The sequence below is a fragment of the Leopardus geoffroyi genome, chromosome D3 (assembly GCF_018350155.1).
Source record: "Leopardus geoffroyi isolate Oge1 chromosome D3, O.geoffroyi_Oge1_pat1.0, whole genome shotgun sequence".
In the NCBI taxonomy this organism is placed as follows: Eukaryota; Metazoa; Chordata; class Mammalia; order Carnivora; family Felidae; genus Leopardus; species Leopardus geoffroyi.
In genome coordinates, this window is record NC_059339.1 from 12,326,653 (window position 1) to 12,338,968 (window position 12,316).

General features: G+C 46.3%; 1 long non-coding RNA gene across 1 annotated transcript in view; it reads left to right on the plus strand.

Annotated features, from left to right (window-relative positions):
• LOC123587651 overlaps positions 1–12,316 on the plus strand; it is a 221,188-nt gene that overhangs the window by 158,427 nt on the left and 50,445 nt on the right. The gene's annotated exons all lie outside the window — the stretch shown is intronic.

Genomic DNA, 12,316 nt, shown 5'->3' on the forward strand with positions numbered 1-12,316 from the left:
GTACTGAAATTCCATTCCTTTCTATGGCTGGATTCCATGGTGCGCACAGGCCACCTTTCCTCTATCCCTTCATCTGTCGATGGACATTTAGGTTGTTACCACCTTTTGACTCTTGGGAATGATGCTGTTGTGAACACGGGTGCATAAGTAGCTACATGAGGCTCTATTTTTCAATTTTGGGGGCAATCGTGGGGGCCGGAATTGTTGGGTCGTGGTATTTTCCATATTTCGCTTTTTGAGGATCTGCCATGCCGTTTTCCATGCAAGCTGTGCCATTTTATATGCCCATTTTTTGTCATTTATATGTCATTTTTCTTTCTTTTAATCGTAGCCGACCTAGTGAACGTGAAGTCGTATCTCATTGTGGTTTTGATTTGCATTTCCCTAATGACTAATTACGATGGCTAATTACATTCCTTAATGACTAATTATAAAGCACTTACTAGCCATTTATATATTTTCTTTGGAGAAATGTCCCTTTAGGTTCTTTGCCCATTTTTAAACTGGGCTGTTTATCTTTTTGTTACATTTTAGGAGTTCTTTATATATTCTAGATCTTAAGCCCCTGTCAGATATCTTACTTGCAAATATTTTCTCCTATTTTGCAGATTATCTTTTCATTTCCTTGATGATGCCTTCTCGTGCACAAATGTTTTAAGTTTTGGTAAGGTCTAATTTGCTTAGTTTTCTTCTTTGTGGTTCGTGCTTTTGATGTTATGTCTAAAAATCTGTCGCCAAATCTAAGGTCATGATTCTCCACTACGTTTTTTTTTTTTAATGTTAATTTAACCCTAATGTTTCGTGCTTTTGATGTTATGTCTAAAAATCTGTCGCCAAATCTAAGGTCATGATTTTCCACTACTTTTTTTTTTTAATGTTAATTTGTTTATTTGGAGAGAGAGCGTGCACCAGTGGGGGAGGGACAGAGAGAGAGGGAGAGAGCATCTCAAGCAGACCCCACGCTGTCAGTGCAGAGCCCGATGTGGCGCTCAATCCCGTGAACCCTGGGATCACAACCTGAGTGGAAGCCAAGAGTTGGATGCTTAACACATTGAGCCACCCGGGTGTTCTAATCCCCCTCCACCCCCCCCCACCCACTGCTATGTTTTCTTCTAAGAGTTGGTGTCATTTCAGCTCTTACATTTGAGACATGGATCCATTTGTTTTGGTGTCACACTCTTGAGAAGGCACTCACACTCAGGGTCGTGCAAGTGAGAGTTGGTATCTGACAGCGAGTTGCGTCTTCAATTGTCCACCCTCGGTGCCTCCCATCCCTTCCCTGGGGGAGCCCGTGGAGGTGGCAACCCTCCCACACCTCACCTGAACCAGGCACAGTGACGGAGGTCAAGAGCAGGCTAGCCAGACTACCTTGGTGGATGGGTCTCGGATGATAAACACACGAAGGAGGCACCAGAGCCCCATCCTGCGTGGCCCCAAGAGCGGCGTGGAAGCACCCAAGGAAGGTGACAGGGTCCGGACAAACTCTGACAATGAGACAATGCAGAAGACACCCAGGCACTGGGATAACTCAGCGCTTGCTGGAAGGGTGGAATGGCCATGGCCTCAGAGCCTGTAGATCTTAGCCATGACTTCATAATTTCAGAGAATGTGGGGGTGATCAGGTTCCAGACAGACTAAGCTAACCCCGGATTGACCGTGATTAACCTCAGTTAACAGACGGGAAGCTTCTGCGACCCAGTGGGATCGAAGCTCTACCTAGGAATTACGTTCCGCCATAGAAGAGGCAGGAAAGAACCATGGCGGGGCGACGCTGACACCATCCCTGAATAGAATGCGTGGAAGTGATACACTTTACCTCAATTTCACATGTTCTACGTCACTCATTTTCCCCAGGAAGGGAGGGCTGCTTTCCAGCCTATATTTCCACTTTGGGGCAACCGTGTGCAAGCAAAACTTTTACGAAGAGGCAGAAATCTCTTTTGGCGGTGGTTCTCACTGGGGGAAGGGGGTGATTTTTGTCCCTGGGGCGGGGGGACACTTGACAGTGTGTGCACTGAGGAGGAGATTCTACTGGCATCTAGAAGGTAGAGACCGGGGATGCTGTTGGACACCCTCCTGTGCACAGAGCCCCGCCCCGCCACGATGACAGAGTCCATCCCCGAATGTCAGTCCTGCTCAGGCGGAGGACCCCGGGGTCCAGTGGCATCTGTCATGCTCTCTGCCCAGGCAGAAGGCAGCACATCTTCACGCTTCTCGTCGTCACGTCTCAGGGAGAACGTAGGGCTGGGGGGTGTCAGCTCAGGTGTCTCTGACTGGCTAGGAGCCTTCGGTGGACCCTTCCACCACCAGGAGACTTTCCTTCTGCATAGATTTAAAATTCCAAGATGCCTCCTGATCATAGTCAACGGTAGTGGGAATGAGCTGATTATTGAAACAGTGATGGAAAGTTCTCAAAAATGCTTCCAAACACTCCAGGAGACCAGGATCCCAGCCCAGACCGCCTTTCCTCTAGACGTTTGTGTTATTCAAGGTGATTAGCGCTAGCTGCCATGACGACCCATCACACGTTGGTGGTTCAGTGCCATAATGGTTTGGATCTCGCTGGTGCCACAATCCAACCTGGTTGGGTGACTCCTTTGGGTGAGCCTTCATAATTAGCAGCTCAGAGACCCAGATGCCTGTCTTCCTTCTTTCCTTCACCTTCTGTATCCTCCGAGCCTTGGAGTACTTTGCCTCCAGTTCCATAGAAGGAGAGAGAAGGCGGAGAGGTTCAAGAGGGAGGTTTTCTTAGGGGGCAGACCTAGAGGTTGTGGGTTGTTTTCCAATGCCTGACCCTTGGTCACATGATCCCACCTGACTGCAGGGGAGGCTGGAGAAGGTCATCCAACTCTGTGCGGAGGGCGAAAAAAAATGGGTTTGGAAAACACGGAGTGGCCTCCTCTACAACGTCCTTTTTCACCCACACAAACATATGCGGGTTCGGTCTGGATTGGGTTTTGAGTCACGCAGACTGGGAGTTTTATCTTCCGTAAACACCAGAAGGTGTTACACCTGCTCCCCATCAAAGGGTAAAGTGCACCCACCCTAGAGCTTGTCTTCCACACAGCAAGGATTTGTGGACGTCTTGCCGAGTGCCAGGAACTGTCCTGGATGCTGTGGATACAGCCATGAACAAAGACAGAAAGGTCCCTATCCTACGGCACTTGAAATCTAGTTGGGGAAGACAGTGCATGGGCACATGTAAACACACAGACAGACAGACAGACATGTCTTTGAGGGCATTCTGCAGTACAGACACTAGCCTGCCTTTATTTAAACAAAAATTTTTTAACGTTTATTTATTTTTTGAGAGACGGAGAGTGAGCGGGGGAAGGGCAGAGACAGAGGGAGACACAGAATCCGAAACAGGCCCCAGCTCTGAACTGTCAGCACAGAGCCCAACAGGGGCTTGAACCCATGAACTGTGAGATCATGACCTGAGCCGAAGTCGGACACTTAACCGACTGAGCCACCCAGGCGCCCCGTAGCCTGCCTTCATTTTAAGAAGGTTTAGACCAGGTGCCTAACTCTTTTTTTTTTAAGCTTATTTATTTGTTTTGAGAGAGAGAGACAGAGAGAGAGTAGAGGCGGAGAGAGGGGAAGAGGCAGAATCTCAAGCAGGCTCCGCGCTGTCAGCACAGAGCCCAATGCGGGGCTTGAACTCACAAACCGTGAGATCATAACCTGAGCCGAAGTCAGGAGTTGGATGCTTAATGGACTGAGCCACCCAGGTGCCCCCTTAAGTGCCTAAATCTAACTGAGCTGGGCCAGTCGGATTTTTCTCTCCTGGGAATTTGCAGTGGGGATTTGGAGACTGAATTTTCCACACAGTTTTGGAGGCCGGAAGTTCAAGATAAAGGCATTGGCGAGTTTGATTTCTTCTGAGGCCTCGGTCCTTGCTGAATCAAGTGGTTGTCTCTCCATGCGGCTGCATCCCTGGTGCCCTAACCTCTTCTTATAAGGACTCTAGGCATATTGGATTAGAATCCTACCTTAACAGCCTTGTTGTAGCTCACTTACCTCTTTAAAGGTCTTCCTTCTCTCCACTTACTGTGACATTCTGAGCTGCTGGGGGGCTGCGACTTCAACATCTCCACTTTCGGGGGCGGGGGGCACAAGTGAGCCCATCATACCCGGCTAGCTTTTCTGTCCTCCCATTGCGTGAGAACGTGATTTCCCACCACCGGCTCTTCTCACTCCCCCCCCAGCATCTTTAGTTGGTGTCTGTCCCCGTCCGTTGCAGAATCCCGGCCCGTTTGATTCCTTCCTTCTTCCGTGCTGTCCTCAACAGGACATTCGTTCTGTAGCAGACATGGTCTTAACCTTTGGGACACACCCAGGGACACAAAGATGAGTGAGACCTCGGTGCCGCCCTCAAGGAGTTAGCACTGTGGCCTTCTGACAATTACGGGCTGGAAGTTTCAGGCAGGAATTAGTCCCTATGGCCCAGACACGGATGGTATATGGCCACATCATCTGCTGATTTGGCAGTGGTCTCTCCAGGCATCGCTTCTTTAAAAAAAAAAAATGTTTATTTGTTTATTTTGAGAGAAAGAGGGAGTGGGGAGGGGCAGAGAGAGAGGGAGAGAGAGAATCCCAAGCAGGCTCCGCACTGTCGGCTCAGAGCCCGACAGGGGGCTCCATCTCACGAAGTGTGAGAGCACAACCTGAGCCGAAATCAAGAGCCAGACCCTTAATGGACAGAGCCACCCAGGCGCCCCATAGGCACTGCTCCTCTTGACTAAGGGACAGATGACACAGCCTCAGACAGGTCTATGGCTTGGCCACGGAGTAAGAACCACGTGTGCACAGGCTTTGAAGAGATGTAATCTCACAAGTGGAGGTTTCAATTTGCTGTGGGCTCATCTTAAACTGATGAGCCTTGCTTGGCCTAACATGTACCCAAAAGTGCATTATTATTTCTAGGTTAGGAGGCAGTCTAGCTATGGAACTGTAGATCTCAAATGGACAAATCAGACCCGTGATGAAATTTCCAGCTTCCTCAATGATAAAATAAGGACAGTGTAGCAATGACTTACCACGTCTCCCCTAGCAGATTGGCAATTTCTGTTTCTTTGTCTTTAATGAAATAAAAGGTCCAGTGTAGGGCCACTGTTTGGGAAAATGGTCCACACAACAGGCCGTGACGGAAGGAAAATGTTGCTCAACCTGTATTTATGAAGATTCAAGCAACTTCAAAATTTTCAAAGCAGCAGATTTACTGTGAGGAATTTTCTTAGGAAAGTCACAGGAGAACGTAAAAGTCCAGCGACAAAGATGTTCCTTTCAGTGAGAGTTGCAAGAGTGAAAGTGGGAAAAAGCCAAGGGCCCAGGAACCGGGAGTTAGCAGATAAATTATATTTCTGGAGGATGGAATGTTCGACCATTATAAACCATTGCTATAAAAGACTGTTTAGGGGCATGGAAAGAGGTTTGTGGTGTATTTTTGAGTGAAAAAATGAGCCCATCATGCACCATAGAGAGGAATATCCCATTAAAAAAATTTTTTTTAATGTTTATTTATTTTTGAGAGAAGACAGAGAGACAGAGAAAGAGACAGAGTGCATGCAGGGGCAGGGCAGAGAGAGGGAGACACAGAATCCGAAGCAGGCTCCAGGCTCCGAGCTGTCAGCACAGAGCCCGACGTGGGGCTCGAACCCACGAACCGTGAGATCGTGACCTGAGCCAAAGTCGGACGGTTAACTGACTGAGCCACTCAGGTGCCCTGAAAGATCCCATTTTTGAAGAAGAAGAAAAAAAAAAAAGGTGCCGAGGAAAAACACACACAATGGGCAATAAAATAGAAATAATAGGGGGTGCCTGGGTGGCTCAGTCAGTTAAGCGTCCAACTTCGGCTCAGGTCACGATCTCACCGTTTGTGAGTTCGAGCCCCGCGTCGGGCTCTGTGCTGACAGCTCGGAGCCTGGAGTCTGCTTTGGATTCTGTGTCTCCCTCTCTCTCTGCCCCTCCCCCACTCATTCTCTGTCTCTCAGAAGTAAATAAATGCTAAAAAAAAATATTAAAAAAAAAATAGAAATAATAGGTGTCTCCAGGTGGCAGGCATGATCGTTTTCATTTTGTTCCTTTTTTATTTCACTGAGATAATGTACATTGCCGATCACTGCCTGACCCAGGGAATCACTAAATAGACGTTAACTCTTGTTATTCTTATCCCCCCTGCCCCATCAACTGAATGGAGTAAATATCAACTTCTTAGATTAGTTGTTACAAGTAATCAAGATCATAAAGCCTCTGGTACACAGTAGGCTTTCAATGGATAGTGTTTTTCTATTTATTCCTTTTTTTCTTGTCTTCCCCGAAGAGAGGGTGATATATACCACAGGGGTGGAGAATGAAGATTCCGCAGACAAGTAGACTTAGATTCACATCCTACTGTTTGGCCATTTGCAAGCTGATCGAGAACGGGGGCAAGTTACTTACGTCCTCTGAACGTAAGTCATTTGAAGTTCATTTGAAGATAGAGACAGGAGTAGTTTCGTCGTGTGATGACTGTCCACGTGAAAGATCGCGTATCTATATCATGTAGCACGTGGAGTGTTAAGCGTTAGTCTCTGTTTTCCACCATCTTGTGGGACAAGGATATGGATGAGATTGTTAAAGCAGAAAAAATGCCATTTCAAACGTCAGAAATACATAGATCTTAAAGCATTCCACGTCCTTCCTGTATCTCTCTGCTGCAAAGAACAGCGGAGATACATTTGGCATAGAGCGAGGCTCTTAGCATTTTCGGTAGAGAAAAAGGTGGAGAAGGAGCTCAGGAGAGCCAGGAGTTGCTGGTGGGAGGAACAGAGGAGAGAGGCTGATGTGAACTAAAAGGAATCTAGCTCAGACCTTTTGCAGCAAGGCTTCAGCCTAGCACAGGGAGGGTGGCAGGAGCGTGAGCCTTATCCAGTTTCCGAGGATCATCTGCTTTTCATATCTCAAAAATCCCCTGTGATCCCTGAAACAAAGCCAGCTCAATTAGCAAGCTGCCCTCATTTGATTGGTAAAGAAGTTATTTGCAAGCAAAATGGACAAATGGATAAAGCTGTATAGTTACAAGGGGCATCATATATTATGGATACGCACGCATCATATATATAATTCTACGCTATCATCATTCCTTTTTCCTCTTTGATTGACCTCTTTATTTTTTTTCTGGCTTTATTGAGCTGTAATTGACACAGAACATTATATACATTTAAGGTATACACTATGTTGAGTTGATACTTTTCTATATTACAAAATGATGACCGTAATAAGGCTAGTTAATGTATCTGCCATCTCAAAGAGTTGACGTGTGTGTGTGTGTGTGTGTGTGTGTGTGTGTGTGTGGTGTGAGCGTTTTAAGATCTATTCTCTTAGCAAATTTCAAGTATCCAATATCGTACTGTTAACTACGGTTCCAGATCCCTGGAACTTTTTCATCTAATAACTGGAAGTTTGGACCCCATGACCTACGTCTCCCCATCTTCCTCACATCCTCGTCCCCGGCAACCACTAATCTGCTCTCTTTTTTATGCCTTAGCATTTGTTGGATTCTCGCTATACGTGATGTCATATAGTATTTGTCTTTCTCTGATTTATTTCACTTAGCACAATGCCCCCCCCCCCCATTTCATCTGTGTTGTCGCAAATGGATACATCTTGGAGTGTCAAGGAGCTTTACCGCTATCCTTTCTTCTAGGAGTTTTAGGGTTTTAGGTCTTATAATTAAACACTTAATCCATGTTGAGTTAATTTTTGTGAGTGATGTAAGATAGGGTTAAAATTTCATTCCTTTGCATGTGAACATCCAGTTTTCCCAACACCATGCATTGAGGAGAATATCTTTTCCCTATTGGGTATTCTTGGCTCCTTTGTCAACTTTTAGTTGACCATATATGCATGCACTGATTTCTGGGCTCCCAAGTCTGTTCCATCGGTTTGTGCCATATTGTTCCGATTATTATCGCCTTGTTGGACGGCTTGAAATCTGGAAGCGCGATGTCTCCAGCTTTGTTCTTTCTCAATATTTAAAAAAAAATTTTAAGTTTATTTATTTATTTTGAGAGAGACAGAGCATGTGAGTGGGGAAGGGGTAGAGAGAGAGGGAGAGAGAGAGAGAATCCCAGGCAGGCTCTGAGCTGTCAGTTCAGAGCCCAACTCAGGGCTCGATCTCGTGAATGGTGAGATCACAGCCTGAGCCAAGATCAAGAGTCAGATGCTTAACGAACTGAGCCACCCCAGCCCACCCCCCACCCCCGTTCTCAAGATTTTTTTTTTTTTTTTTTGGCTGTTCAGGGGCTCATGTGATTCCATGGGAAGCTGAGGGTTATTATTATTTTTTTATTTCTGTAGGAAAAAAATACCATTGGAATTTTGCTAGAGATTGCATGGAGTCTATAGATGGATTTGAGTTGCATGGACATTTTAACAATATCACTCAGCCGGGAAGGGGGAGTGTTGCACCCAAACCCAGGTCTAGGACTTTATAAATCTCACTGTCACATTCTTCTAGAATTCGTGCTCCAAGTTTATGGTGACTCTTTCTATCCTTTTGCTTGGAGTCTCTTCCAGGGGGCCCTCTTTTGATTTCAGCCTGATGGGAAAACTTGGAGGACGAAGATATAGAGAGAACTCTTGAATTGTTCCCCCAGGTGTCAGAAAAGGCCAAGGATTTGCCTGGTTCAGGGCTTGAACCCAGGTGTCTCGCCTCCCTGCCGTAGCTCCTATAGTATCCCTCAAGCCTCGGGAGGAGGTGAAGGCAGAGACCCAAGCCAGCTGCGTTTGACCCAGACAAGCCCAGGACAGCTGCCGGAGGAGGACAGATTTCCCAAAATGAGGGCATTTATTATTTAAACATTGATTGTTCTGTTTAAATCATACAGATGGAAAAGGCTTTCCATTTGTAAAAGTCATTTTTTAATGGCAGATCAAAGTCTGCCGACATTTTGCTGGACCCGGTGTGGTCATAGATGCCAAGGAGGTGTGAGGCCAGCTTGCCAGGGCGGGATGGGGAAGAAGCGACTCGGGATAGTGCTGAGCCCCCCTTTCCTGTCTGGCAAATGGCTAGATCAGCGTCATTAGCTCCCGATAGTGTGGTCAGTGCCCTGCCAGGAAGACGGACACCTTTCCAGACCTTTCACATGGAAGGAATTTCACGTAAAGAGGGAATGACCCAGGTGACAGAAGAATGTGGAAGCCAACAGTCAGTGGCAAGGCAGCTCAGGGATTAGCAACGTCCTCAGGCTCGGGGAGTGACCGTAGGCGTCAGGGCTGACTGGCCAGGGTTCATCCATGGCAAGGACTACTCTCCAAGAACTGGACTGACATGAGAAGCTTGGTCAAGGTATGTCATAGGACAGCTCAGATCCAAGGGAAGGAGAAATAGACCACTTCTTGACATGTGGAGGGACATGTTACCTCTAAGGAAGGAAAAGAATCGATGGCGGCCATCTTTGGAGACGCTATCACAATACACATTTAGTATTAATTTGTTTCAGTCATTTGGTATTTTTGACACTTTTATCAATGTAACATGCTCTGGTTTAGCTCTAATAACACTCCTTATCTGGAATTATGCTTCATCGGATGTTAATACAACCATCCTAGCTTCTTTGCTTTCACCTATCTGTGTCTTTTGACTCGCGGTGTATCTCTTGTGACACAACAGAGTTGGTTCTGTTATCCAGCTAAATGATCCTTGTTTTATAATTAGAATATTTAGTCCATGTATATTCGATGAAATCATTAGCATGGCTGGGTTTGTCTATCATCTTATTTGTTTTCTATTTATCCTAGCTGTTTCGTTGTTGTCGTTTAACCCTCATTCCTTCATCCTTTTGCACTAACTGAATATTTTTGATGTACCATTTTAAGTTTTTGTAACGTATTTTTGGCACTTACATTGAAGATCATAATATGTATCCTTAACTTAACCCCCACTGTCATCTGAATTAGTGCTTGACTTACCGACACATACACTGAAATTAATTTTAATGTCCTACTTCTCATATAATGTAGGAACCCTCCCACAGGACACTTGTATTTGTCTGTCCTGTCCTTGATGCTATTATTATAATTTATTTTGCTTTTATAAATACCGTAAAGCACACATTTTGTTCCCATGTTTTGCTATAAGCCGTTTTCTCTTAAGGAAATTAAGAAATTGCATATTTAAAAAAATTTTTTTTAAACGTTTATTCATTTTTGAGAGACAGAGAGAGACAGAGCATGAGCAGGGAAGGGGCAGAGAGAGAGGGAGACACAGAATCCGAAGCAGGCTCCAGGCCCTGAGCTGTCAGCACAGAGCCCGACGCGGGGCTCAAACTCACAGACCGTGAGATCGTGACCTGAGCTGAAGTCGGACGCTCAACCGACTGAGCCACCCAGGTGCCCAAGAAATTACATATTTTTAAAGTCATTTGTGTGTATCCATATATTTCCCATATCTGGCCCATTTCATCCTTTTGTGTAGATCTAATTTTCTGTCTCAAGAACTTCCTTTAACGTTTCTTGGAGGCAGGAGGGCTGGTGATGAATTCTTTCAGTTTGTTTATGTTTGTCTTTCGCTCATCCTCATTGTTGAAGGATATTTTCAATGGATATAGCATTTCAGGGCAACTCCCTTTCTCTGCTCTTTAAAAATGTCATTCCTTGTCTCTGATCTCCACGGCGTTTTACGAGAACTCAGCATTTATTCCATTCTTTGTGTGCCTTTCTCCTCTGGTTGCTTTTAAGATTTTTTTTGGTCTCTGTGTTTCATTTTCAGCAATTGGATTATTATGTCGCTAGGTGTGTTTTTCTTTGTGGAGACGGTATTGTTGAAAATATGAATCACTTTCTCTTCCTCTAAAGAGAACAGAGTGTTGTTTGGGCAAGTAGTTAATTCGCGGGACGCTCAGGTGGATCTTAGTGAGTGACCTGGTCAGGCTTTGTTAGCAGGGGTGCAGAACAACTCTGTCTCCAAGGCTGGAAGGTTCTGCTGCTAAAGGCATGGACTTTCTGAGGGCATCAGGTCAATGCTTGGGTTACCCAGCACACTCTGTTCCTTTCCTGGCCATAACCCCAACATCTCCTGGCCCCGGGGAACCTCTGGAGTTGCTCTGCAACTCTCTCCCTCCCTGCCCCTGCCAGCTGCCCTTCTCTGTCAAGCAGCAGAGTCTTGTCCTGCACATCCGCCATTACTATCTGGCCCAGACATAAGAGGACCTCATGCAGGTTGTGGGGTTTCCTGTGGGTACAGCTTCTCGTCTCTTACCGTCCTGTTCCCCAAATTCCAGCTGCCTCACCGAACTCCAGTCTGTCTTTTCTCTGCCCGGCAAGGTCACTGCCTGTCTGCTTCAGCCACACTTCTCTGTGCTGGCGATGGAAAACAGGGTGAACACGGGGGCGGTCCCAAGCGTTCATTTCCCTCCAAGGTCGCAGCTCCTCACTCTGTGCCGGCCCACGTCTGAAAACAGTTGCTTCCCATGTTTGTCGATGAGGGAGAGGGAGGCTCGTATCCGTGACTCCGCTGTGGCTGGGACCAAAAGTCTCACGGGGTTTTGAGAATACACGATAGAATGCTCATGAAGTCTCGGGTACACAGTAAATGATTAATAAATGCAGCTGGGGTTGCTTTCCTATTTTATGACACATTTAACTCTGCTTCTAGACCATAGATTCTTGAAGTGAAAGACTTCGTCTTCATCATTTTTATGTCCTCAGTACCTCGCCCGGAGCCTGGCAGGCGGTGCCTATCAGCAGATGTTGCTTCAACTCGAGACACCTGACCTGGGAAACGGGTCGGCGAAGCCCCTGCGTGGGCGTGAAGACAGAGTTCTAGAACCATAATTGTCAGTCGGCTGTCGGCGCTTATCTTGAGCGCATTCTGGTGTTAAATCGGGACCAAGTATTTCAGAGTCCCCAGGAATCTTTCATTTACTTATTTCCCCATTTTGAATGTACTAGTCAATATCTAGGCTCCTCCTGGGGCACCTGGGTGCCTCAGTCGGTGAAGGGTCTGACTCTTGGTTTCGGCTCAGGTCATGGTCTCAGGAACTGTGAGTTCGAGGCCCGTGTCGTATAGGCTCTTCCCAAGCCCTTTGGCAGGGCTGGAGTGGAGAGATGGAATGAAACTGTGGCCCCGACTCCCTCAGTCCCTGTATCAGAGATGAGTCAAATATGTGCACGAGACTTTAATGAAAACCCAACTTTGGTCAGTCTTTGAAGTGAAGTGATCAAAAGACTTCAGGAATTCCAGAAATGGGAGATAATGCATATATTCCGAAGTGTGAAGGCATGGGGTGAGGGGTGGGAGATAAGACTAGGTGAGTTACTGGTTGGATCAGAT